This window comes from Nelumbo nucifera, chromosome 1 (assembly GCF_055504915.1).
Source record: "Nelumbo nucifera cultivar China Antique chromosome 1, China Antique-T2T, whole genome shotgun sequence".
Lineage (NCBI taxonomy): Eukaryota > Viridiplantae > Streptophyta > Magnoliopsida > Proteales > Nelumbonaceae > Nelumbo > Nelumbo nucifera.
The window spans coordinates 159,963,729-159,978,436 of NC_142649.1; the positions used below are offsets into that span (position 1 = coordinate 159,963,729).

Here is a 14,708-nt window from a genome sequence, read left to right on the forward strand (position 1 = left end):
AAGACAAGTTGGTGGTTGTAATTATATTAAAGATGTTTAATTTTCACAAAATCTACCGAATTTTGTAGTACCTATGAAGAGTTCTTTTGAAACTAGAAGCTATAATCTTACACTAGAAGCTATAATCCATTTCAATTTCACCCTTGTCACAAAATGATTAATGCTAAGGTGTGGCTAGGTTACAAGTTAGAACCAGTCCTCAAGCAAACCCAATTTCTAATTAATGATAAGGTGGTTTAACTTTATTCTTTAAAGCAAAGTTTCTATCTCTATATTAATTGTTGTTAATATGGCATCAGGTTCAACATTACTCTTATAATTAAGTTCAGTTGATAGCAAAAATATAGTCCCAAATCTGAGCTTAGATCTGCTACCTACAAGACACTATCCACAAGCTAAATAGCTAATTGCTTGAATCACTAAACTGGTGATCTTTTCAACCTTGTTGTTTGAAGTCCAATGTTGGTTTTGTCTTTTTTCTTTTTCTTTTTTTTTTTTTGTTTTTTTTGGATGGGGGTTGGAGTTGGGAGGTGGCTACTAGAAATGAAGACAAAGACCTAATATATTTACTTTATAGGGTAAAAGACTTAAACCTCCCTTGAATTTTCACATAAATACCGAAACCTCCCCTCTATCTACAAAATGGACTAAAACCTCCCATGATGTCATCAAACAAAGACCTCCCTTTTGTAAGTAATGTGTTGAGATTTTTCAAAATAAATATGATGCCTTTATTTTCTAATATTTTTGACAAATCCAATATTTCTCAAGTGACATAGCCAAACTTTCCTTGCAATCACTATTTGAAATGTGAAAAACAAATAAATGAAAAATGCTTTTATTGAAGGCATTACAGAGTGAAGATAGTTTATTGGTTTAAAATGATGAGCATCTTTATTCCATCTCCATTGATGGTAAAATCCACAATGTCTTAAACTGATCTCAAATCTGCTATCCACACTCAATACCCATAAGCTATCCACCAATGTCTTCAACTGAGCTCAGATCTACTACCCACAAAGACACTCCTCACAAGCTAAATAGCTAATTGAGTGCTTGAACCACTAAATTGGTGATCTTTCCAACCTTGTTGTTTGAGTTCGCATCTCCGCCCCACCGCTTGTCGCCCCACACAATGTGCAATTGCCACATGCCCAGTCGCGTGCAGTGAGGTGTTCCCGCGTGTGGGGCTAATGGGACAGCCATTAGCTTGTCTTGTTAGCCCCAAACGAGCCCAAACCTCCTTTCTCCCATATTCCCGTCCCCTCAATCTCAAATCAACATTTTAAAAAATGACCCAAAAACGGAACTGTTTTGGCCACCATTTTCTGGGTCAATGGTCCGATCGTCCGGTTTAAGCAGACGGGCCATTCTAACAAATAAATTAAAAATAAAAAAAATAATTAAAAATAAAAAATGGTCAAAACCGTTGAACAGGTCGATAGTTCAACCGCCCGGGTCAACGGAACCAGTTGCATGAACAGTTCCCGAGCCAAACGGTTTGACCATCTAGGTCAATGATGGTTCAAAAACCTTGCCTCAAATCATGTCTAACCCCCATTCTACTCCCCTTCGCTTGAGCTCGGATCCAACTCCATTTTCTGCAACGACGGTCGCTCCAACCAGTTCACCGTTACAAGGTACGCTCCAACCCTCATATTTTGTTTTGATATTTGTTTTTTTCATTACAAATAAGAGAAACCCTCGTTTGATATTTTGTTTTTCATTTAAAACCAAAGAAACTTTTTTTCCCTCTTCCAACTCCCTCTCCGGCACCAGCAATCGCTCTGGCTAGTTCACCGTCACCATGTACTCTCCAACTCTCATATTCTGTTTTGATATTTAGTTTCTTCATTTCAAATAAGGGGAGTGCCTTGTTTCACTGATTTGGAGAGTACCTAGTGACAGTGAACTAGCCAGAGAGATTGTCGGTGCCGAAGAGGGAGTTGGAAGAGGGGAAAAAAGTTTCTCTAGTTTGAAATGAAAAACAAAATATCAAATGAGGGTTTCTCTTATTTCAAATGAAAAATCAAATATCAAAACAAAATACGAGGGTTGGAGCGTACCTGGTGATAGTGAATTGGCCGAAGCGATCGTCGGTGCCAAAGAAGGAGTTGGATCCGAGCTCGGGCGGAGGAGAGTAGAACGGGGGTCAAACACGATTTAAGGTTGACGGGGCAGGAATATGGGAGCAAGTTTTTCAAACCATCGTTGACCCAAACGGTCAGACCGTTTGGCCCGGGAACCGTCCAGGCAATGGGTTCTGTTTTACCCCAAACCCGGTATTTGTTCAAAAACCATTAAAAAAGTTAACAACCCATTGACCCAAGAAGTCGAACCGTCAACCCGTTGACCCATTCAATGATTTTTGACAATTTTTTTATTTTTAATTATTTTCTTTAACTTATTTGTCAAAATGGGCCATCTGTTCAAACCAAACAGTCAAACCGTTGACCCGGAAACCAATGGCCAAAACGGTTCCGTTTCTAAGTCATTTTTAAAAATGATGTGTAGGAGAAAGGAAGTTTGGGCTCGTTTTGGGGCTAACATGATGAACTAACGGCCGTCCCATTAGCCCCGCACATGGGAACGCCCCACCATGTGCGACTGGACATGTGGCAGTCGCACGTTATGTCGAGGATTTGTAGCCCCGCACGATCATTTTGCAAAACTTTCTGTGTGCAAAATTTGTCTAAGTGTAGATTATTCCCGAGCTTGCGAGCTAGACCATATAGGAGCGAAATTTTTCTAAGTACAGATTACTCCCAAACTCGAATAGGAACAATCATTACTGTAAGCCAGGGTGAGTAGACACTGTAGGGTGTACATGCCTGACATGTCTGCACTTAACTTTATTTCCAATTAAGTCTAAAAAAACATTATTCACAAGTCGCTGGAAGGTCGCCCCAACATTTTTTTAGGCCAATGGGCATGACTTTATAATAGTACAAGCTCATCTCAGTTACAAATGCGGTTTTTCTTCATCGACCGAGTCCATCAAGATTTGGTTGTAGTCAGAGTATGCATCCATGAAACTCAACAGATCGAACCCCGAGGTCACATCTATCAGGCAGTCAATTCTTGGGAATGGGAAACTATCCTTCGGGTAGCTCTATTAAGGTCTGTGTAGTTGACGGACATGTGTCACTTGCCATTGGCTCTCTTCACAAGTTCTAGGTTTGCAATCTAGTTTAGACATTGGACCTCTTTAATGAAGTCTGCTGCAGGGAGCTTCCCTACTTCGTCATCTACTATCTTCCATCTTTCTGGGGCGAGGTTCCTTTTCCTCTATTGGACTGGTCTGATTGAGGGGTCAACATTTAATTTGTAAGTTATTATTGAGGGGTCTATGCCGGGCATTTCTGCTACCGAACAAGCAAAAACATCTAGATTATTAAGTAAAAAACTTACTAGATTGAAGTGCACTGGTTCGGTGAGTTGAGCCCTGATTTGTACTATCTTCTCTAGCTCAGCCTTTGAGACCAACACTAGGATAGTATCTTCCATGGGTCGAGCTCACTCATCGATGTTCTCTAGGGGCGACTCTAAGTTGATGTCGATGGCTATTATCCCTTTAGCCTTTAGAGTTGCTACGTAGCATTTTCGAGACATAAGCTAATTGCCTAGCATAACTCCAATGCCTCCAGTTGTAGGAAATTTCACTACCTGGTGGTAGGTTGAGACTACTGCTCGGAGGGAATGTAGGATAGGTCGACCCAAGATGGCGTTATATGGTGAGGGGTTATGACCACTAGGAAATCGTGATCAAACCAAACCGAGAAGGGCACCGATCTCGATACAATTGGAACCCTCACCCGGCCTAAGGGTCGGACTACCTCCCTACTAAAGCCAACCAAGGGTATGTTGGATGGCTGTAGATCCTTCTTACCGAGCTCCATCTGCTCGAACGCTTCCTAGAAGATTATGTCGGCCAGCTCCCTAAGTCAACCAGAATTCTTTATCCTCAAAATCATTTATTGTTAATTTTACTACCAGGGCATCATCGTGTGGGTACTGTATGCCACAAGTATCATCTTCTATGAAGTATACCACTTCTTCTCTACGGGGGTGCTTCGACGGGTTATTACTGTCATGCTCAAGATCTCGGACCGAGCTTCTACCAGCCGAAGTCATGCATCCTACTACAATCGACCCTTCATGATAATGTTAATTACTCCATGGATGGGCCACTCTGTTGGTCGTGCATCTCGAGGAGGCTGGTCTCTTTCCTGCTCCCTGCTCATCTGAGGTGCCTCTCTGTGCTACTCGGCAGGTTGAACTATTTCTTCTCTTTTGATAAATTGTCTCAAATATTTGCGACAGATCAACTCCTCAATCTTGTCATTCAGGTTTCTATAGTTTTCAGTGTCATGACCTATGTCATGACGAAAATGACAATATTTAGTTGGGTTTCTATTTACTCGGTCGCACTTTATCCTGAATGGCCATTTTACATATTTAGTTGTTTTTATATGCATTAAAATTTCACCCATTTTTGCATTTAGGGTGGTAAAGTTTATGTTTTGCATAGGCGGTGTTTTGAATCGTCAGCCTGATCCCGAACTCCGATGGGGAGATTTGCTCTTTTTCTTTGGCAATTTGCTTCGCCTACTGTGGGGTAACCGACTTCACTTTGGCGACTTTCTCCTTCGCTGTTGTTTACTGCTTGTTACTTCTTCTTCTACTCGCTTCCTCTTCCCGGATAGCTCTAACCGGGATCCCAATACCTCTTTTGCCTTTGTAAACTTATCTTCTTCAGTGAGGAATTTTCTCCATAAAAATTGGAGGGGTCAACTCGATCTCCCAGCACAAGTCAGGATGGCCGACACCGTTGGTCAAACCAATGACTACTGACGCCATCACAATCCTTGTTTGTGTAAACATCTAATCCACTATGCTTCTAAAACATGTTGGCCCGATCAACAACCTGTCAACCTAATTGGTAGAACCGCTCAGCGGGCCAATTATCGGGTCTTATATTATCTGTGTAAAAAACTTAAACACATCCTTGGGTTTTGGTTAACTAAATTAACATACCCTAAGTTTTGCAAATGGACTATACATACCATATGGATTGACACCAGCAGACTTAAATATACCCTCTATTTCAAAAATGTTAGTAACAGTTAAATATGAAGTTATATGTGGCCTATTTATTTTTTTAAAACCCCATTTTACCCTTATCAACTCTATTAAAAACCAGCAATTTCTACAAATTGTTCTGAGTTGGAAAACAGAGATCGCCGCCACCTGTTCAACGAATTGTATCAATGGACCAAGTCCATAAAAATCCTCTCCAACCAACACACCAACTCATCCCAATATGCTAGGTTGCGTAGTTTGGCCCAACATCTCCTTCTACAAGTGCAGCATAGACAAAGGACCACCTTCCCCCATGAGCCTGGGATCCTTCCCTTTAGGCACACCCAGCTCACATCCTAGACCACCCTTGCCCTGCTTACCCACCAGTAAACCCCACTGTTTGAAAAAATGGCACAATGAGGCCAGCAACCAAATCCAGGAAATTAAAGCTGATTACCAATGTGTTTTGAATGGATTGCAACGAAATGATGCAACCATGCTGGGCCAACCCCGGCATTGCTTACCCACGCACAGAACTACTGAAGAATCAACTAATAAAATTGAAACAAAATTGGACAGCTAAAAGAGAGTTTCCTATATTTATTACCCAAAGCAAGTTATAAAAGCTCTTAATACAAGGTTCAAGAGTTCAAACATCTATGAATACCAACTTCTTTGCCTATAAAGCTTTATTATTCTTGAAATAACTCTCCTTTATGGCTATTATCTTACATTACAGAAAACCTTCTGTTGGATTCAAAATTTGGTGCCAAGACACACGTTTCCTCTCTGCTGTACTTTAACCTCCTTGCTTCTTCATTGGAAATCTGGTAAACATTTATCAGGACCTCTTCTGGCATGGCCCGAATGGCAGAAGTCCTTCCAACAAGTGGACTTCTCACTGCATTGTCGCTGGTCATAATCGAAACCCATTCAAATCCATTGTCTCCTGCTGCAACTTGCAGCGGCAGCCGTTTCTTCTATCTCTCTCTCTCGCTCTCTCTCTCCCCCTTGTCTTCCCGTTACTGCTGCTGCAAGTTGCAGCAGTGGTGGTTCTCTCTCACTCTCTCTCTCTCTCCCCTATCTTCCCGTCACTGCTGCTGCAACTTGCAGCGGTGAAGGTTCCTTCTATCTCTCTCGCCCCCTCTCTCTCTCTCTCTCTCTCTCTCACGTCTTCCCGCCACCGCCGCTGCAAGTTGCAACGGTGGCAGTTCCTTCTCTCTCTCGCCCTCACTCTCTCTCTCTCCCTCTCTCCCCTGTCTTCCCGCCACGGTTGCTGCAAGTTGCAACGGTGGCGGTTCCTTGTATCTCTCTCTCTCCCTCCTATCTTCTTGTCACTGCCACCACCGCTGCAAGTTGCAACAACGGTTGGGTGAGTAGAAATAACAAGACCGTACCCGTCAGACTGCACCACGTCGCCTGACTGATGGCACAGTCCCTGCCAGCCCAGCAGACTGTACCCACGTTTCCCGACAGGAGGTGGCGTGTCTGTCCTTTCCGGGTTGTGTCTCTCATCCGATTGGGCAGTGCTCTGCAATGGTTACCTACGCAGCCCTAGAACATAACGCGGCGCCAGAGGGCCAGTGACGGTTACACCCGATTTGACAAGAGCATCTATATTTAAAGACCCCAGTGCCGAAGGGGCGAAGGTAACTGAACTCTAACTGATCTAGCACGACCTGCACTCTTAGCTCTCTCTACATTCTTTACAGCTCTCTCAAGTGTTCTAACTTAAGCATCAGAGTATTCCCACCGGGCAAGTCCCCCGGGAATCCTTCACCTTCCTCTTCTCATGTACCTCTTCTCATGTACCATTCACAGCATCATTTGGCCCCGTCTATGGGATCGCTTCAAAAAGCCTTCCTCTAATTTCTACAACTTTCTCTAAGAACTCAGCAATCATGGCTTCCTCTAGCAATGTCGGACGTGGTGCCGACCAGAACGCTTCTGGGGAACAACCTCAGCTCCCCACTGTCTGCATTGGACAGTTCACCGTCCCCCTCTCTGTGGACGGAGTTCCCAGCTTGAACGTGCCTCACACAGTGGCACCTGTGAACGCTCCACTCCCTTCCACGGTTGGAGCAACCTTCACTGAACCTTCCGTTGTCCCCCTAGTGACCAACCTCCACTCCCTTCCACAGTGGCACCTATGCAAGCTCAAATGCAACAATTCCAACAGTTTCAACTCTACCAACAGCAAGTGTTGCATCAAGTTTCTCAGTACCAGTACCAACAATAGTTCCCTTCACTGCCTCAGGCCCAGCAGCCGCTTCCTCCTCGGCACCCGGCCACGAAGCAGGCCAAGCCCTCTTGTCGGAGCGGACGTCCTCGCCGGGGAGAGGCCTCTCAAGCCCAAAATCCTTCCAAGAGCCAAGCCTCATCCCACGATAGGAAGGAGAGGTCGGCCACCCCCGCCTCACAGCCTGTAGGCAGGTCGGGGGCATCCTAGCCGGTCAAACCTACAACACCCCAGTACTCTCAGTTCGAGCTCCCGCTCGCAGAAAACCAATTTGAGGTCCTAGCCGCAGACTACAGGCAAGGCCCTTCGGTTCACAACTATCATTAGTAGTCCGAGTCCATTGAGCTCGGTAATACTGAAGCAAGTAGCACTAATGCTGAGCCGATGAAGCAACAACGGAGGCGCCGACGAGCTCGCCAAACTGCTACACGCGTCCTGCCCAAGCTCAGGGGTAAGGAGGAAGTAAGCTCAGGAGAAGTAAAAGCTACCCCTCTCCTTTCAGTTCCTTACCCTCTGTCGCCAGAACTTCTTGTTGTTCCTATGACAAAGGACTTCAAGCTCCCTCCTCTGGATTCTTCGATCCAAATGACCATGTTGATGCCTTCTAGTCACAGATGCACCTAGCAAGGGCTAGTGAATCATGTATGTGTGTGGCTTTCTCCACCACCTTCAAAGGAGTGGTCCGCACAAGGTACCGGAACCTCGCACCAGGATCGATAAGAAGTTGGGCGCAGTGAAAGAATGGTAGGATCCATCTAATGGACGCCATAAAGGTTGCGGAATGGGTGGGGCGAATTTCAAAATTTCCTACCTTCTCCCAACTGGGAATCATATTCCCTGAATTTAGAATACAATATTCAAGGATCTACTTGAACCCTAATCAAACCAGATCTGTACCAAAAGATAAATGGGAGGATTATACCTGATCCGGAGAAGCAGTATCTCCCAAAGTTGGTGTTCACGCCCAAAGAATGCTCCAAGATCTGTCCCTGCTGAAGATGACACAGCTGTGGATGGAACAGAACCAGCAGGGTGCGTCCTACACACTGGATCCTTCACAAGAATCCCCTGGATGTACTAAACACTGAATTCTTTCAGTCTTTCTTGCAAGACTGATGTCAAGAACTAGTTTCTTGACTTTCTTTTCTGCAAGGATCAAATCTTGCAATAATGCAGATGGCGGCGGCAGGAGGAGATTTCCAGAAACGAAAAGGCTGAACTGTTTTCTTTTCTGGAGAGAATGAGATCTAATCTCAATTCGCAGGAACCCTTCTTGCTTACCAAAACCTCTTGGATCGAAATCTGATTTCTCTCTCTTGGTTCATTCGAAAATCTCCTCCCTTTCTTCTTGATTAAGAAATCTCCTAATTAGGAGTTATCCCAATCCAAATCAGTATTTGGATAGGGGATAATCTTAATCCCTTTCCCAGATAGAGTTAGCTTACTCCTGATCTTATCAGGAGGTTACCAGATACAAATCTGATTTGAATTTGGTCTCTAAGAGTGGATAAGGCTAAGAGCCCAATCCTTTTTGCTAACTTCAATCTCAAATTCGCCCCATTGATAGGTGATCATATCAGCCCACCTCGAAATGGGCTTTTGGCCCATTAAGTATTCAGTGTTTAATTAGTTTCCAATCTGCTGCCCAGTTGGGCTTTTTTGTATGGCGTGGGACCCAAGCATTGATCTACACACCAGCCACATGGGTTCGGCCCAGCCTTTAATACAAGGCCCAGCCGAATTCACTGAAAATCTCAATGAACCCCTTGAGTCCATCGTATGAACCCTATGGGCCCAACACTTACATTAAGTGGTCCCTGGGCCAAGCCATCTTATAAAAACCCAGGGACTGTGGGCAGGTGCAAGATTAGCCCATCAGGTATTATCCTAAATGGTCTTACACTTAACCTCTCAGCCCTTAATGATCAAGCACTGCCCGACGAGAGAGGACCTCTCCCTCGGCTGCAAGGAACAGTGCCGCACTCTCCTCTCACATGGATCCCGGGAATTAAAACCATTTGCAAACATTTTGAAACCGTACATATATATGTAAATATATTAATTTTGCAAAAACAAAATTCCAACGATTGAAATCAACTGCCGGCAGTTTGGTTTCCATCAGAGAGAGTGCATTCCGGATCATTACCCTTTGTCCGACAAAGTGGCTGATTCTGTCACTATGACCACCCACTCAGATGAATTCTCAAACTGCCCCAACATACCCAGGTTTTGATCCCCACTAAGGATCTCACTGATTGGCATATCAAAGGCAGCCTGATCCAGCACCTAGTGAAGTGTCATAATCGAGTCTAGGGGTCAGGTGTAACTTTCCAGTTTTGCCCATCTATCTCCAAGGTCCAGGGCAAGACTGGAAATCTGGTCCGGTTCAAGGATTCAAGTAATCCCATGCTGTATGTGCCTCGGGTCTTACCCTGATGGCTGAGACAGGCCATCCCAACACTTGGTGGCACACCAGTATCAGCCTTGGCAGGATAAATCTCCCCAGACTTATCCAACGGCTGTGAACATTTAAAACTAACATGAGTCTCTACAAATGTCCAGTTTTAGGGTTTTACACAAAATTAAACCAAACAACATGAATCAAACATGCACTTTATTTATTTCCACTAAATAACAAAAGTACATCAAAATGATTGAAGCTAAGGGCATACAAAACTGTCTAACACGCAGTTCGTGCAAGTCTTCACTTCCCATTTTTTCACCACCAAGAGGTGCCCAAGAACTTAGGAGAGCCTCCTTGGCAATGTTCAGAAGAAAGAAAAAGAAGACCAGCACCCGGCCTCAAAGATCCACCGCCTCCACGTCCTCGTCATCCTCCGGAGAGTCAGGCTCCTCCTCCTCCGCCAAGTCCGCCGTCTCTAGACCCAGACCCTTCATTGTTATACCCTCAAGGTTGAGCCTGGAGAACTTCTTCCAGACCAGCCAACGGTAGAGTTTAAATCCAGAACGGTAGGAGCTCAAGCCATACTCCACCTGGAGGTCGTGGTATTCCTGAGAGTCCTTGAAGTTCCACACCGCCTTAGCTCGCTCAGCCTCCACCATGGCGTCGAAGTTCCGAGTCCGATCCTGAAGCATGGACTCCAAGTCCTGGACCTGCTGGCGAAGAAGTTACCTCTCCTTTGCCACCCTCGACGACTCCTCCTGGTAGCGAGTGCTCTCCTCAGACAGTCGGGCGATCTGCGCCTCCTGGTCCTGGACGAGCAGTTCCTAGGCCTCGCTCCCCTTTCAAGCCTGAAGGACTTCACCTTGGGCTCGGTCAAGCTCGCCCTACCACCATGCAGTGGGCTGAGGCCAGCCTGGCAAGCTGCTTAGGGTCCTCCCCTCCCCAGCTGGCGACCTCCTCATGGGAGACCGCCTTCCGACTCCTTCGCGAAGCCACGTTGAAGTCGGTGACGCTTTTCCACCCACCAGTAGGGAATCGCGGGAAAGCGAAGGGGTAGGACTGCTCAGACAGAGGGTACTGCCCTTGCGCCGGGACATTGCATTCTTCTACGCCACCCACCGCGGCTACTCCCTCGAATGGGACCGGTGGGACCTCAGGCAGTGGTGGAACGATGGTTGGATCAGCAGCCTCGAACTCAGCGCTCCCGGAAGTGGAAGCTCAGTCAGGGCACGACCTCTTCGCCCTGCGCTTTTGGTTGCTTGATAGAAGGCGGCGCGCATCTACACCAAACATGTTGGCTGCCAAAAATCACAAGGCATTAGTCCAGCTTAAAAAAAAAGAAAAGAAAAAGAAAAAAAGGCATTGTGCGACCTAAAAGGCAACCTATCGGGGCTCAGGCCGGCCTGCGCGAGATTGTCCTCGGTCAAGTAATCCGACCAATGGAAGCCAACCGCTGCCCAGGATTGCAGCGTTTCCCGAACTTTTGGATCCAAGTCAGCCCCCGAATCCTAGATGGCGGCCCTCTAATGGGTTGGGAAGGGCCACCCTTCGGAGTTGTGAACTACAAAATAATCCTGCTTCCAAGCCGGGATCCGGTTTGGCAGCTCGTGTAAGAGCTTGAGGCCGGGATGGGGAGAGAAGTAATAGGGACGCCTTTCTGGAGGCGCTCCGGGGGAAGCATTCTTGATAGAAAGAATGGTGGAGAAGATGTCGAGGTCAAGAGGAAGACAGTATTCATAAAACAAAGAAATAGTCCCAACTACATTTTGGATTGAGTTGGGGTGAAGTTGGTCTATGGTAACGTTAAAATGGTTTAAAACTTCCACTATCAAAGGATGTAGAGGAAGACGAAGGCCAGCGATGAGCTGTTCCTGGAAGATCACGATCTCATCGTGACTGTGTTCCCAAGCGTAGTTACCGGATGGGAGATTGTAGATGAGGTTTCTGGAAGGTTGAATTGAAGAACCAAGGTCCTGAGTCTCTCCATCGACATGGAGGAAGGACCAAAGTTGTCCGGCTCCCTACCCCAGGAGGTGGAAGCCGTCTCGCCGGAGGCCTCCCGAGCCTCCGGAGCCTGCCCCCAAGCTCCCCTTGAGCTTGAAGGAGCATCGTCTTGGTTACCGCCCCGGGGAAAGATGTTGTACGGATAACCAGACATGCTGACAAAGTGATAAGACTCTCCAGGGAAAAGTTGAACCGAAAAGACGGTGTGAACAAGAGATGAGCTGGAGCAGTTAGAAGAAGGCACGACCTCAGAATCCGAAAGCAAGGCAAGTTGGCGTAAAGGAAATGATACCTGGGGCACTCCTATTTATAGCCACAGTGCCCACGAATCGACGGCTCAGATCAAGGTGAATCTGACGGTTTGCAGTCAAGCTGACCGCACATCTTCTAAAGCCGAAATGTGACTGGCTGCACGTCTTCCATGATTAAGGTAATGCCGGCTGCACGTCTTCTAGAACTGAGATCTGTTGTGGCGCGTTTTTTGGCATTCGAAAAGTCTAGAAATCGCCTGACATCCGCGTGTGTATTTAATGCGATCAGTCAACCAAGTTTGAATTTCGGGTCAAATCCACTTGTCACACTCCATGAACTCCTCGCGCTAAAGTAGAATCCTTAGCCCGAGGAGTGGGGGGCAATTGATGGAGTGTGATTTGACCCGACCTCCTAAGAAGGCGACACGTGGACGTGACTCAGCATAAGCAACAGCTCAGCATGATAGCCAGACTGCGACTGAGTAACGAGCTCGTTAAGATCCTCGCAAGACAGCTCGCTACATTACAGCTCGCCACGGAACGAGCTCGCTACAGCGCGAGCTCAAGGACCCCAGTATGTTGAAAGGGAATACTCCAAGTCTATCCCAACTCGCGAGCTTGGATAACCAGCTCGCTCCAATACTTAGGCAAGAGGACTGACCACAAAGGCAACCTCAGGCGGAACCACCTCGGGATACCTCCAGGAGCTCGCTATTAGATAGCTCGCTACAAGGCAGCTCGCTACTAAGCGACGTGGCGTTTTCGGGAAGCTTCTTATCTGACAAGACCGTACCCGTCAAACTGCACCACGTCTCCTGACTGACGGTGCCGTCCCTGCCAGCCCAGCAGACTGCACCCACGTCTCTCGACAGGTGGTGGTGTGTCTGTCCTTTCCGGGTTGGGTCTCTCATCCGATTGGGCAGTACTTTGCAATGGTTACCTGCGCAGCCCTGGCACAAAAAGGCTGCGCCAGAGGGCCAATGGCGGTTACACCCGATTTTACAAGAACGTCTGTATTTAAAGACCGTAGTGTCGAAGGGGCGAAGGAAACTGAACTTTAACTGATCTAGTGCGACCTGCACTCTTAGCTCTCTCTGCATTCCATACAGCTCTCTCAAGTGTTCTAATTTAAGCATCGGAGTATTCCCACTGGGCAAGTCCCCTGGGAATCCTTCACCTTGCTCTTCTCAGGTACCGTTCGCCGCCAGCTAGGAGCCAGACGTCTGCCAGATAGGAGTGCCCGGAATGTGCAGCATCACCAAGATTCGGCTAAACACCGGGACTCCAGATCTTCAACAACAACCCTCAAGAAGTACCTAGTACCTTTCACTTCCTATTCAACACATTTGGGAATGTCGTAGACCGCCCTACTCCAAACGATAAGACGCATTTCCTATCTCCTTGAAGACCGTTGGACACCAGACAGAGAGAGGAACGCCAAATACCCTAATCCACCACTTACCGTAACCTCCTCTTTGCCTTTCCGAACACCCTTCTTGGGTCCAGTGATATAAGGTAAACCGCATCCCGTTGAAGGTTTGAGTTCGGGAGTGGAAAGCACCGCAAGCTTTTTTTTCGGAGGCAAAAATTAAAAGTCATTTACTCCCCTCAAGGACATATGCCCTTGGTAATTATATTTGTGTGATCTTTTGGGATTTTTCAAAGGATGGACGACCAAAATTTGGTCTTTTTCTAATTACCAATGAAAGAATAAGAAGCTAAAAGGACATATGACCATGGTAAACTAGGACCAAATGATCTAGATCCCTAGAGACACGACCCCAAAATCATACAATATCTTATTTACACTGTTGTAGGATCTTCCTAAAAAGACTTGCTATTCAAATCTTTTTAAATCCTATATATCTTTTCATCTGTCGACGATCCAACCAACCAGACCAAACCAATGACTACTGACCCCATCACAAATCATTGTTTGTGTAAGCATCTAATCCACTATGCTCCTAAAACCTGTTGGCCCGATCAACAACCTGTCAACCTAATTGGTAGAACCGCTCAGCGGGCCAGTTATCAAGTCTTGAATTATGTTAGGGTAAAAGACTTAAAACAAATCATGGGTTTTGGTTAACTAACTTAACATACCTTGAGTTTTGCAAATGGACTATACCTACCATATGGATTGACACCAATAGACTTCGATATACCCTCTATTTCAAAAATGTTAATAACAGTTAAATATGAAGTTATGTAGCCTATTTATTTTTTTTCTAAAACCCCATTTTACCCTTCTCAACCCTACTAAAAACCAGCAATTTCTACAAATTGTTCTGGATTGGAAAGTAGAGATAGCCGCCACCTGTTCAACGAATTGTATCAATGGACCAAGTCCATAAAAATCCTCTCCAACCCACACACCAACTCATCCCAATATGCTAGGTTGCGTAGCTTGGCCCAACATCTCCTTCTCCAAGTGCAGCATAAGCAAAAGACCCCCTCCCCCTTGAGTTGTGTATGCCATCCTTCCACTTGGGCACACCCAGCCCACATGCTAGACCACCCTTGCCCTGCTTACCCACGGGTAAATCCTACTGTTCGAAAAAATGCCACAATGAGGCCAGCAACCAAATCCAGGAAATTAAAGCTGATTACTTAGGTATGTGTTTTGAATGGATTGCAATGAAATGATGCAACCATGCTAGGCCACCCCCTGCAATGCTTACCCGCACACAGAACTACTGAAGAATCAACTAATAAAATTGAAACAAAA

At 46.0% G+C, this 14,708-nt stretch overlaps 1 long non-coding RNA gene across 1 annotated transcript in view; it reads right to left on the bottom strand.

The window, feature by feature from the left end:
• LOC148804057 (uncharacterized) overlaps positions 1–10,985 on the bottom strand; it is a 30,547-nt gene extending 19,562 nt beyond the window's left edge. The window contains exon 1 of the long non-coding RNA XR_016080503.1: positions 10,878–10,985. This is a non-coding gene — a long non-coding RNA (uncharacterized LOC148804057). The remainder of the gene's footprint in view (positions 1–10,877) is intronic.
• Positions 10,986–14,708: the final 3,723 nt, after the last annotated feature.